Source organism: Trematomus bernacchii, unplaced genomic scaffold (genome assembly GCF_902827165.1).
Source record: "Trematomus bernacchii unplaced genomic scaffold, fTreBer1.1, whole genome shotgun sequence".
Taxonomy (NCBI): domain Eukaryota; kingdom Metazoa; phylum Chordata; class Actinopteri; order Perciformes; family Nototheniidae; genus Trematomus; species Trematomus bernacchii.
In genome coordinates this window covers 4,786,196-4,799,919 of record NW_022987469.1, presented here as the reverse complement: position 1 = coordinate 4,799,919, position 13,724 = coordinate 4,786,196, and the positions used below count along the sequence as shown (strand labels likewise).

Sequence of the window (13,724 nt, the reverse complement as noted above, 5' to 3'; positions counted from 1 at the left end):
ATGTCACAGCAGGATTTGGAAAAACCTGTCCATGCTTTTATCTTCAGTAGATTCGACTACTGCAATGGTGTCTTTACAGGCCTCACTAAAAAATCTATTAGAAAGCTGCAGCTAATTCAGAACGCCGCTGCTCGAGTCCTCACTAACACTAAGAAAGTGGATCACATCACTCCTGTTCTGAAGTCCTTACACTGGCTTCCTGTGTGTCAAAGAATAGATTTCAAAATATTGTTGCTGGTTTATAAAGCTTTGAATGGTTTAGGCCCAAAATACATGTCTGACCTACTGCTAAATTATGAACCATCCAGAACCCTCAGGTCTTCAGGGACTGGTCAGCTTTCTGTCCCCAGAGTCAGAACTAAACATGGTAAAGCAGCATTCAGTTATTATGCTCCGAATATCTGGAACAAACTCCCAGAAACCTGCAGGTCCGCTGCAACTCTTACTACTTTTAAATCCAGGCTGAAGACTTTTCTTTTTGCCGCTGCTTTTAATTGAACTATTCACATCTTAAACTGCACTGTAACTTTGAACTTTTATCCATGTATTTTTTCTTTTAATGTTTATTTTATTATCTTTCCTTTTTAATGACTGATTTTAAATGCCATTTTTAAAATGTCTTCCATTTTTGTAAAGCACTTTGAATTACCTTGTGTTGAAAGGTGCTATATAAATAAACTTGCCTTGCCTTGCCTTGCCTTGCCTTTGTGTAACAGGCCATACTATGCTATAATAACAGACATTTTCCACAGCATTAAAGTTGTGTTAAAAGTAAACACTATCACCCAATACACCAACAATATTTAACAGGGACATGCATACAGAGAATGACTAGGTTTTCTCAATTGTCTTTTTAGGGTTCATCGAAGAGCCAGTCTTCACACAATGTTGCAAGAGCATCATTGGCTGCAAAAGATGTGTGGAACAGTGGCAGGAGACCTCTGACTACTGTGCAAAATGGGGGAACTCCGATAACAGCACCATATTTGAGTTTAATGGTCTGTCAGAAATATTTTCTGTTCTGAAATCCCTTTTTGATGAGGAGTAACATTTTTCCCTTTTATACACACAGACAGGCATGCTGTTTTTGAGTTTACTTTAGTTACTGATATTTGGGTTCTTGTTCATTATTTCTTAAGCATAAATAAGGAAGTAAAAATGTGACCACTGTTTTTATTGACATAATTATTTGATCGACATTAACATTTGTCTTTACCAGTCACCCACTGTCACCAAGTTTGTGTTGCCGTTACTAATTTACATTCTTCAAAGGAATTGTTCAACATTTCAATGTTTTAGCTTGTTGCATCACTCTTCAGGTGACAGAAACCATTCGTTTAACTGTTGTTGCATCTAGAAAAAGAGACAGGCAAAGATAGCTCATCACTTGTTAGCTTTGCACAAATACTGGTAGTCAAAAGGAAGTGTTATTCTGCCTTACTGATAGTCAAAAGATTAACTTTACAACAACACTAAACGATCCTGTGTGCTTGTTATGACTTTTTTTATTTACCACGGTCTCAGGACAACAAGTCCTCCAACTCATACGACCAAATGGGCTGATTGTTCAAGCCCTTATTGCGACCAAATATGTTGTTTGTTGAAGTGCTTAATACGACCTAAAGTTTTAAAGTTTTGGCCCTCTAGTGCTCCCGTTGAATGCAAACGTTACAGATGGTCGTTTATTCACAAATAACCCTCTGTAAAATCCTAAATTGTAGGATAGTTTGGCCATTAAAATGCTTTTTGATTAGATTTCTAGCGAGAAGTGTATATTGTACTTTTAGAATCCACGTCCAGTCGATATGTAGGATCTATAGTTTGATAGATATTACGAAGATGATTTGAGGTTTCGACAGGAGAACGTGTATATGCGGTAGCTTCCATGTAAAGTTACAGGTTGAAAACAGTATTTCCGGTCTCGACGTTTTCATAATAAAACCAATGATCAAATGATTTAACAGTGATATCTGCAGTACTCATCCACTAAAAAACATCAGTTTATCCTTGTTAATTATACAACATTAATTGGTTTAAATTGTGTACAATGCTTTTGTGTTTTTCCCATAGGTTTTTCTCTTTCGATTCTGAGAGACACATTTCTTTTTTCAGAGGTTTTGATAGGCTAAAATCACGCCACAATGCACTTCGGGATATGGTGTTTATGCGATATGAAATCGGAAAACATTTTAAAAAAATAAAATAATACTTTATTCCGAGTGTTCTTGCTTTTCTCTTTGGAAGTTATCACATAACGGCATTGTAATACACGGTTCGGCTGCATTAAATATTACACATCTGCCGTAGTTCTTTGCACCATCGTGTTGGTGTTCACCAACACGATTTTCCCCTTTTTTTCGTGTCACACAGAACGATTTTAAAAGCAATGTATTTCTATTGGTAGTGTGTTTCGTGCCTGCACCACGTCTTTTTGTCCGGTCGGGTCTTGGAAGACCGGAAGCTGTGGGGTTCATAAAAACATGTTCTTACTCAATATCAAGCCACGATTATTGTTTTTATTTTAAATCGTATAATGTCGGGCTTTTTTTGCCATCTGTGAGGAAAAGAAATGGGGCTCAGAGCCTCAGAATACTGAAATCTGAATATATTTTTTTATATACGGCTCATTTAAAAAATAAACGTGGATTTGTGTAAAAAAAACTCGTTTTTCAGGGTTCGGGTGTTTTGTTTGATTTTAAATAAACAAAGTCTTGGCTTGCAGAACTGTTTGCCGATTAATTGCCAAAATCTCATGATAAATACATTTGTGAAGCTTGTAAAGGGAAGAAGAGGCACCTCTCAACTCGCACCCTGCTCTTCCGCAGCGCCGCTCCCCCTCCCTCCGCTGAACTTATGAAGTAAAGGCGTATAGTAATCATAGATAACACGACAGGGTCCGGGACAGTTTGTTTTCATCTCTTTTCAAATAAACAAAGTATTGGCTTTCAGAATATTAAACTTATTTCAGCAAATTCAGATGATAAATACAACTTTGAAGCTTGTAACGGCATAATTACAAGCGGAGAACGGAATAATTTAACGTCACAGCAGGCATAACAACAGCCGGTGTTTCTCGTGAGTGTTTCCCCGGTACACAAACACAATACACACAAACACAAAAATACACAAACACAAACACACTCGCGAGCTTCCCCCAGACCAGTAATACAAACGAAAATGTGTCTTCCGGTCAATGTGACTGATTTCGATAGAGCAAGTCACATTTGGTTTAGGCACGAAACATACTACCAGTAGAAATACATTGCTTTTAAAATCGCTCTGTGTCGAATCAATAGATTATATTTCGTGACTATATCACAAAATGCCGTGAGACTGGGTTGAATTACAATAGTGAGTGCTTCATCCTCTGAACACCACAGGATGGCGACTGTAACGCACATAACATAGGTACGCTCCTCTGAAATGATTGTCCCCTGCAATTGCTCGTCAGCGCAGACTCTCACATCGTTATTTTTGCAAACTTTGCAGGAGGCTACTCGTGGGCTTGACCCTCGTCTTAGCCATGGCTTGTATTTGTCTTCTGCTAGCCAACGCTCGTTGAAATGGCAACCTCCTGGCATACTGTCATCTATCACTCTCATCAGAATGCCCAGGTCACACATGTAACAAAAACACTTGCAGGTCACGCGCATAGGCCGGAGCGGAGCTGTTTTATGTAAAAGCGAAGCAATTAAGCGCACTTCGACTTCTTTATTTTCTTTTAATCTAAAAAGCGAAGTAAAGCATTTACAATTTCAAGCACTTGAAAACACCTCGTACAATTTCAAGCATTTTCAAGGATTTACAGCACCCGTATGAACCCTGTGGATGAGTACTGCAGATATCTCTGGAAAATAATTTGACAGTGAGGGGAATACTTCCGGTTTTACTATGAAAACTTCAAGACCGGAAATACTGTTTTCACCCCAAGCTGTTGCCTGGCAACGCAATTCTGTTGATAGCTATGGCTGATAAGGCTTATTACTTATTGGCTTATTACTGTTTTGATATTTTAAACCCCAAACCGATGGAAAAACCCCACAGCAACATAGAAAAGACGGTCATAACATGACCCGGCGCTCTAGTTAATAGACAAAATCATTTCATACATAATATTATGAATTACTTTATTTTGAAATTCAGTTCCTGACGGACGGCAAAAAAGCTCGACATTATAGAATTAAACAAATAAATAAAAACAAGGATAATTGTGTGTTATTGTTGAGTAAATAACAGTGTGTTATTTAGAAAAGAATAACAAATTAGAAGGAAAAAGAGATTTAAAAAATACAGATTTCAGTATTCTGAGCCCCATTTATTTTCCTCACGGACGGCAAAAAAAGTCTGACATTATACAATTTAAAATAAAAACAATAATCGTGGCTTGATATTGAGTAAGAAAATGTTTTTATGAACCACACAGCTTCCAAGACCCGACCGGACAAAAAGACGTGCAGGCACGAAACACACTACCAAAACTAATACGTTTGTGCTGTGGACCAACACAATATAAATTGACGGGGAAGGGGGTGCGTAGCAATATCATAATATAAGAGGCGTTATTGCGCCGTGCACTAACAATAAAGATAACACCATTAAACAGTTACACAACATAACATAAATCATATAACATCAGAGAGAATGCTTAAACAACATGCTTGTTAGCAAACACTTAAAGGTGGGGTAGGTAATTTCGGAGAAGCCGGCTCGAGATCGCTAGAATTTGAAAATACACAACCGGAGAAAATCTGCCACTTCCTTACAGAGCCCCTCCTCCAACACACACGAACGCGCACATGACCAATGAGGGCACGAGATAAGTTTGTGCACAGATGGAAGGCTGACAGGCAGGTAGGCCATCCAGTTATTTTAGCTGGGCCGGCTAAAATGATTGGTCGTACTTTTTACAGTACTACGGCTTCCACAGATGACTTTTTTATGGATTTTTTGTCAAAGCACTTAAGATATTCATTGCTATCGGGATGTTAAGAGCATTCCATGGAATATAACAAAAAGTGTATCTCGAGCCGGTTTCTCAAACTTACCTACCTCACCTTTAAAAGACGTTGCATGTACACAATTTCCTGAGGCATTTTTGTGAAACTGCTACGTTCGAGTTGTGCGCTAACAGCAATAGAAATAAATGAGGGCAAAGACGTTTTAATATCACAATTTGAGAACATACACAATGTTTAACCTGTTAAGCTCTGAGCCTGTTTTTCAGGTCTCAGGCTCGAAAATGACATTCCCAGAACAAATGACCATATCTTCCCTTCTAAAAGGGTTAAATTAATAATCTTTTTTCTCAAAGTAATGATAAACCTGTGAGTTGGATGTAGAAAAGTCAGAATCAATATAGATGTTTTTTATTTTAAAGAAAGTTCAGATTTTACATAGTAAAAAACTGTAAATTATAGTGTCCGTCCAAAGATTATGTTTTACTTATAGTGAAAACCACCCTTGGATGATGGGTTAGTAGACTAAAAGCTTTAGGAATCCAAAGTACAACATATAATAAGTACCCTGTATCAAGATTGATGCAAAACAAGTGACATTTGACCTTTTTAGAGTGGTTTAGCCAAAAGAACTCCACCTCTGAGGTGATTTGGGTGAAAATGTTATTTTTTTCATATCTCTGGCCCCCCTTGCTCGATTTTGATGGTTGACACCTCTTTCTGACCGTTAGAGCCAATAGAATCGAAGGGGGAGTCCCCCACACACACTCATTGTGAAAACAAACGGTGGGGGCTTCGCGCATGCAGGTTTGCACCAGAGTGAAGCGATCTCTCGCTCTGACATCTGGAAACGAAAAAAGCAGTTTTATTGCTTATGGATTATCAGAAATCATTTCAAAGAGGACACAGACACATAGGATGAACCTATGGATTAACTGCAGCATCGTTTTGTATCATTTTAATGCCATTGAAGACCAGTTTTGACCAAGATAAGCCATGTTAGCGTTTGTAGCTACCTAGCGCCACATGTTTTGATGTACGTCTTCGTTTATAGCGTCGCAAATGTTTATCACTGAGTGTTGAGGTGGGCACCCCCAGATTCTGTGTCTCCAGGCGATGCTAATCGATGGGTTGGCTGTGCATCTAGGATAAGTAATAAGGGAGTTATGAGTGAGTTTAGGTGCAGTGATAGGTTAGCATTTTTTCGCTCGTGGCGCAGAGGCTGAGTGTTAGCATTGTGGTTTTTTTTTTGGGAAAAAAAAATTAATAAGATCAGTTAGCTGAGTTTCTTCCTGTTACATGGATATAAAACATTCATAGTTTATTAAATATTAAGATTCCTTAGACGTTGTTTCCTGCAAATGACGCGTTTTTCCGCCCGGTACCGGGGGGGCGGTGCGCAACAGGTTAACCCAGGCATGGGCAAACTAAGGCCTGCGGGCCATATACGGCCCGTTGGGCTTTTGAATCTGGCCCGCCGAATATTGGTACAAGATTGTCCAAATTATAGTAAAGACCGCATTCATTTTGCCTTTTTCCTGCAATACCGGACATTTCAGTTGATCCCACTAGATGGCGCACTATAGACACAATTTACCTTTGCTGGAGTCTGGTCTATTCTCTCAGCTGGCCCCACTCGGCAACCCGGCAAGATCCAAGAACCAAATACGTCACGCTTACATTGGAGGGGGTCGAGATTAACCTGAGCAATAACAGTTCATGGCGAGTACGGCGAATACAAGTTGTAACAAGCAGTAGCGCTAAGCAAAGTGACTAGAACGCGACCACACACTTATAAAAAACACTTATATAAAGTCAGGCAACACTAACCAGGCTTAGTGTGATTCTGTTCATTTTACCTTACTTTAATAACCATCCGTTCACTGTTATTGACCATTGTGAAGAGGCAGACGTTTTCCTTTTGTTTTGTATTATTGCAGCTATCGGATGGAATAAATACATGGGCTACATGTGGCTATCACAAGTAAAATCATAACAAAAACTACGCCGGTAAAATATGCGTGTAGAAAACGGCTTATGCCACAATATGATAGCAACAAGTAGTCAAGATAGTCTGATTAGCTTCGGTTGCTATGCTAACATCACCTGTAGAATGCCAGAGAAACTTTCATAACAGCGTTGTGATACCGAACAGCTTTCAGACTAAAACGCATTCACTTATGGGGATGGGGGATATTTATCAGCTGCTTGTGTGACAGTCAGACAATGAAAACTTTACAGCGGCCGCTGCCGCGAGTTAACGGGAGAATAAACTCCGGTAGACGAGCAGTGCTGCAGCAGGCAGTAATGCAGCTGAACCACATTAATAAACAATGCACCACGGCACTCTGGAGAAAGGTACAAGGTTGGAGAAGTAGTTCTTTAATTTAATCTGGTTTTGTATAATTAAAAACTACCCGACGCAGTCCTCTATTGATGTTGTTGTGAGCGGTGTTGCGGAGAAAATCAGCGACGTAAAACGCTGTGTGGGTCATTAGAAGGCACGTAAACGGTTACGTCATGACGCAAACGATGACGCAATGACGCAATAACTCACCTTTGAACCTAATTCACCTTTGAACCTGCATCTGTAACAATGAGTGGACCAAAGAAAAGAAAAGTCAACATTGAATGCCGAGTGTATAATGAGGAGTGGACAGCTAAATATTTTTTTACCCATCTGCTACTGGCCCGGCCCGTCTGTCAAATTTAAAACTCATAGTGGCCCCCGAGCTAAAAAGTTTGCCCACCCCTGGGTTAACCGATAGCAGCGTCCCTAGCAACCACGTTGGCAACAATGTACACAATTTCCTGAAGTAATTTTCGTAATAACTAGCAAACTAAAGGTCATGTACATCCACTGCACAAATAATCTGAAATAACAACTCATATTTCTCGCTTAAAATGACATCAAAACGCATTTTAATGGCCAAACTAACCTTAAAATATGCATTTTCTACAGAGAATAAAACGAATGTCGGCCATGTTTTTTTTTTCTGTGGAGAGAAAGTTGAAGATCACGTGACATGGACATCGGCCATTGGAAATGAATGGTGAAAAAAAACGTAGGGATCCTACAATTTCAGAGGCGTTTTTGTAGAAATACTACGTCCCAAGTTGTGGACCAACGTAGTTATTACACATTTAGATGTGAGACTGGGTTGGAATAAACCTTTGGTAAACATGCCGGATGGTTCCCTCTGAAGTACATCAACACAGTGACAGCGCTTATCATCTTACTCCTCATCAATGAGCAGTAATTGCACATGTTCAGCTCCTTGCATTATACATGTTGCTGGCACTCCAAATGTACCAATGCAATTAGGAGCTGACAAAATAGTGTGTAACACCAGGCTGCTTCTGAAGGGCCTCGTTCTGCCTCTTAGCTGAACAGCAATGTGATTAAAATGAATAATATAGAGAAAGCAGCACTCTTGGGGGTGAGTGGCCCCACATGTAACTGGGAAACTAAAAACCAACAGCCGATGTGTGGTGTCAGCAGCCAACTTAACACTACGCAAAGAGAGAAGTTAGAGAGCAGCTCCAACAGCTCACTCTTTCTTTTATTTTGTTTTAGCCAATATGCTGAATCTATAAAGTAACTAGTAACTCATTTTGGAGTAAAAAGTACAAAATTGGCTTATTGGGTATTTGTACTTTGATTGAATAATACTCAATTAAAGTACAAATACCCAATCTTATTTAAGTACAGTAAATGTACTTTACTACATTACACTACTGGATAACTCCACAGCTAATACAATGATTGTAATTCAATGAGATCTGAACTGTTGTCCTAACTCTTACAGGGTTCATCGTTTTTTTCAAATAGATCACTGTCTCACTCACATCTTGAAGAAAACTAAATAGCATAGCATAATGATGCGATGACACTCAGGTAGACATTACAATAAGCCCTGACAATTATGGACGATTACAGTACATAGAAAACAGAAACAATTATTTTTGGTGCCAAAAAGGAACCGCCCGATGTTAGCGCTCTACTCGATGCCCTGCAGTTTCAAACATCAGTCTCAGAAGTCTTAGTGTAGATCTGCCCTCTGCTTTTCTTTTGATGTGGGTTTTGAAATGTAGGTCAGAGTCAGCATACCGTCCGAAAACAAGACAGAAAACAGTCGCAACACGATCCAGAGAAACTGTTAAAGCCTTTGTCTTTAGTAGGCTTGATTTCTGCAACAGTGTCTTTACAGGTCTCTGTAAGAAATAAATCAGACACCTGCCACAGTGTCATCCAGAACACTGCTGCCCGAGTCCTGACTAGAACTGGAAGAGTAGAACAGGTCCTCCCAGTCTCAGAGCTCTGCACCGGCTCCCAGTACCTCAAGAATTACCTTCAAACTGTTACCATTAACATACAAAGAACTTAATGAACTGAGGTGCTCTTACCCTTCTACCTCCAACTACTGCTGAGTGCTGTTTGCACTGGATACTGCAGAACCAGAATGTGACCACATTGTTCCAGAGAGCACTGTTCTCAGTAAATCTTTTTCAACTAATTCGATAAAAAATTCAAGGAAAAGAAAACTGTTCAGTACAGTGAACACTGGGTAACTCTACACAGGGGTCATGTTGAGGTTAACTCATTTTAAGAGTCCCTTTTCGGTTCAAAAAGAAAATCTCCATGAGTGCAGCAGGTCAAAGTTTGGTGTTTTTTTCAGGTGTGATAAAGAATACTGGAGTTCCTGCAGAAGTAAACGTTATACTCTCATTAAGTGCAGGGGCCATGGAGGCTCAAGGAGAGCAGTATTCCTTTTTACTTGAAGTTGAAGTATTTACAGGTAATCAGGAGCCCTGCCTGCTGTTACTAAGATACAGAACTTAGTGCACACAAAGTGCACACTGAGCCAAATAACAATCATGCACATAAACTGCATAGTGCACAGAGAGCGCTGTAACCACGGATACCTTCCATGGCCACGGCTGTGTTTATATGCCAGAATATCAGACCAACTCATGCTAAATTAGACGCATATGCAGAGCACAAACAGGCTTCCTAACATGATTATGACCGGGGAGCGTTTGCATCTGCTTCAGTTTTCACTCTCTGAACGGTTAAGTGGCACATGGCTGAAGTGTTACAACCTCTAACAGCTGCTGGCATACATCTGAGTTACACTGACTGTTAAAGTAATGACAACGTTCCCTGCAAGGGAGTAAACAGCAGACCCTGTACGTGGCACAACCAGGGGCCCGTCACCCTAAACCAGAGGCCTTCACCCTAATCCAGGGGTCCGTCACCCTAAACCAGGGGCTCGTAATACCTCGTTTTATCTGCTGTTACACACTGTGTCAGGATGTTATCACTGAGCTACTGCCTCATTTTTTAAATTAGGTGGGAACCTGTATAAGCATATACATAATAACATTAAAAAGACTTGGTTGGTATCGGGGTAAAATAAAAAAGGGAGAAATGTACAGATTAAGCTGCAGTAGTTCAAGACTTAGCTCAAACACCTTTTCCATCAGTGAGAAGAAACATCTACAAAATTCCAGATCAGGTCAACATAACTGGTTTCTCCTAATGTGATACTTCACAGTGCAGCTGGAAGACTGTCAGTTTATATCCAGTGACTAGTTTTTAAATATTTTTCCTGGTAAGCCTTCCTGTACCGAAGCTCAGTGTGTGCACAATGCTGCACTTTTAGTGTGAGCTTTGTTTGGAAAATATGTGAAAACAACATATAATGTTTTTTTCTCCCTAATCAACTTGCCCTTAAAAGCAAAAAGGAAAGAAAATCAATAGCAGCAAAAAATGTTTAATCCTGTATCAGGTAGAAACACTTACCTTCAACCTTGCTGGCTTCCCACGACCTTGTAGGTGGGTGATTATAGAGAGGATGGAGAGAAGTGTTGCTGGAGCTGGGGGGGGGGGGCAGAGGGAATAGAAAGTAACAAGACACGCTTAATTAGTGTACGATACAGCGGACTAATAAGAGCGTTCTGTCACATTGTGATCAAACATATGGGGCTCGTGAACCGGCATGTTCCGCTGAATGATTAGTGAAGAGACCATGTGACCAGCAGCGTTCTGCAGGAAGCTGCTTCACTATTGACTATTGACACAGCTTCACTATTGACACAGCTACACCCCCCCCCCCCCCCACCACTGATCCCAGCAGGTATATGTCACGCCTGTAGCTCTGCTAATGAGTTCAATCACCCACATGTACACAAGAGAGTGTAGGAGCTGATGCATTAGTGCTGTTTTAATTAGTAAAGAGAGACGGACTGAAAGGAGTGAAATAAAAAGCCAAAAGTGTAGAAATCAGCTTGACTCTATTTAAAGGTCCCATGACATGGCCATTTCTACTGATCATAATTCCATTGTTGAGGTCTACTAGAATAGATTTACATTGTTCAATGTTCCAAACTCACATTGGTTTCTCATACAGCATCTCTGTATAGTATGTGTATTCACTCTCTGTCCTACACGACTTGTTGGAGCTCCTGCCCCCCCCCTCCCTGTGAGCCCACTGTGCTCTGATTGGTCAGCTCGCTCACTCTGTTCTGATGAGTCGACCACCGTTACAGCGGAACATCAGTGATTATGTGTTACAATGGCGTTTGTTAGCAACCAGAAAATGACACCAGTAATGACAAACAGATGAGAATGCTGCGTGGGGTCTGGGTGCCGTGTTGGGGGGACGTTGGGGGGCTCGCTGCTCCGCCATTTGAGGCTCGAGGAGCGGACAGTGTGAGCTGGATTACTGGTGTCGTTTCCTGGTTGCTGCGTGGGGTCTGCGAGACAGCGAGACATTGCGGAACTCAGAAAAATAAAAATCTCTCCAAGGAGGCGTTCTGGGGCAGCATAGACAGTTCTTCTCTGTGTTAGAGTTTTACTCGCTACAGGGTGTACTTTGAGGGTTAGTGACTCTGCAGACCGTTTACATGCAGACAAAGCTACATAACACACAAGGGGACGGGTAAGAACCAGAAAAGCATGACATGGGACCTTTAAGGTATTTAATGTTAAACTGGACAGCTTCAAAGACAGTTCAGTAAACAAATGAAAATGTAAACATGTAATCTTAAAAGCATAAATGTTCTTATATTTTGTGAAGTATTTGCTCAGAAAGCAATACATACAAAGGTTTCTAGGTCCCAATATATTGAACAATCAACATGTTTATTAGGTGTGCAAACAAGGAATCATTGTTGTTGCAGGATCACACCTGTCCAACAGAGGCAAGAGAGCAATGATGCAAGCCATACCGTATTCATGACTTAACTTCAATAAATAACAGTTAATATATAGGGGATAGTAAAACATTCTGTGCTCATCTTTAGCCACCCTAGCTGTGGGATTCCTTAGAGGGCGATGACAGTCCGTTGATACATCTACAGTAGTAATGTCATTTCACTTTCACATTTGTATCTCTGGTGGATTAGGAGCGCAGAGCTATACCTGATGCAGTCTACTTCATCAGAGTTAGTACATCTCCAGGAGTGTCTCCTTAGTCTGAACATAACACTGCTAACGGAAATGATATGGCGACTGAAGTTTACCATGTTGAAGTGTTTTGAAAGCACATTTTTCTGACTACGGGTGCTAAAAGATAAAAATAAGAATGACTCTTGCTAAATTGACAGCTTACACAATCACGATCTGGAAGTCGATGCTTGCTGCCAGCCGTCCCTTCTGATTGGATCCACCATGTGTCCTGCCAATCTAACTCCTTAGGGATCAAATTAAATTGTATCTGTAGTCTTTGGTCTTGTTACAACCAACAGCACACCATATCCTGGGAATATATAATCAACTTTCAAGATTGTTGTCTACTTGGTCACCATGCATTGAGAAATCTTACATCTTACAATTTTAAAAAGGTGATATGCCAAACTGTTAAGATTATGTTTTAATTCCAGAATCCAACATATTTCTATGCCACAACTCTTTCTTTTTGTCCAACAGTCACTGTCTGAGGTATATCTATTAAACATGAACAAACATAAATAATAAACAGCAGTGCTTGAGATTCACATGCCTAAATACCTTTATGTATATACACCAAGGCACTGCGAATGAAGTATTTATTTCCACCTACCCTAATGTTTCTTTAATTCACATTGCATCATGATGTTTTGATTGTGTCAGGGGTCTGCATAGTGTTCAAGCTCCCTCAGCTAAGTCTGCAATATGACAGAGTGTTCCTCATATTGTGAACCAAGGTAGGCTACATAAAAATATCTGTGTGTATCTGGGTTCAGCAAGGAGACAGATCTAATATTCTCAGATTTACTTTAACAGACAAAAGTAAAGAGATAAGAGCTCAAAGTCAAATCACTGATCTGCAGAATTGACTGCAAACTCAAATAATAGTGCTATATATCTTTGGCAGAGCAAACTCCCTTTGACTGTTACATTTACACATTTGCTCACACTGATGACAGTACACTTCATACTTTGCCACCACTGAGGGGTTAGTGTACTCCTGTCCTACTGCTCTGTTAGAAACCTGAGCACTGCTACTGGCGATAACCACAGCTATTGTAAGATCAAGCTCATTTCATGATCATGTCATATCATTACCAGGAGACCAGCTGCTAATACGATAATAATTTATCGTCAGATCAAGTCTGAAATGTTACTTGCGTCAGAGCAGCTCCATTTGCAACATTAACAAGGACAGATATTTAGACACAATACAAGAAAAACTAACATTTATCCTACCATCACAATCACTGAGAGAAACATACTCAAAGAGCCTTCAGTGTGCATTTGATCTGGGATTCAGCTCTGTATTTACT

General features: G+C 40.2%; 1 protein-coding gene across 4 annotated transcripts in view; it reads right to left on the bottom strand.

Annotated features, from left to right (window-relative positions):
• Window positions 1-13,724, bottom strand: part of LOC117493439 (bis(5'-adenosyl)-triphosphatase-like) — a 562,060-nt gene that overhangs the window by 522,781 nt on the left and 25,555 nt on the right. For all 4 annotated transcript variants that reach the window (XR_004556966.1, XM_034143996.1, XM_034144011.1 and 1 more), the window contains exon 3: window positions 10,762-10,835. The gene's annotated coding sequence lies outside the window, so the exon portion shown is untranslated. The remainder of the gene's footprint in view (window positions 1-10,761; window positions 10,836-13,724) is intronic.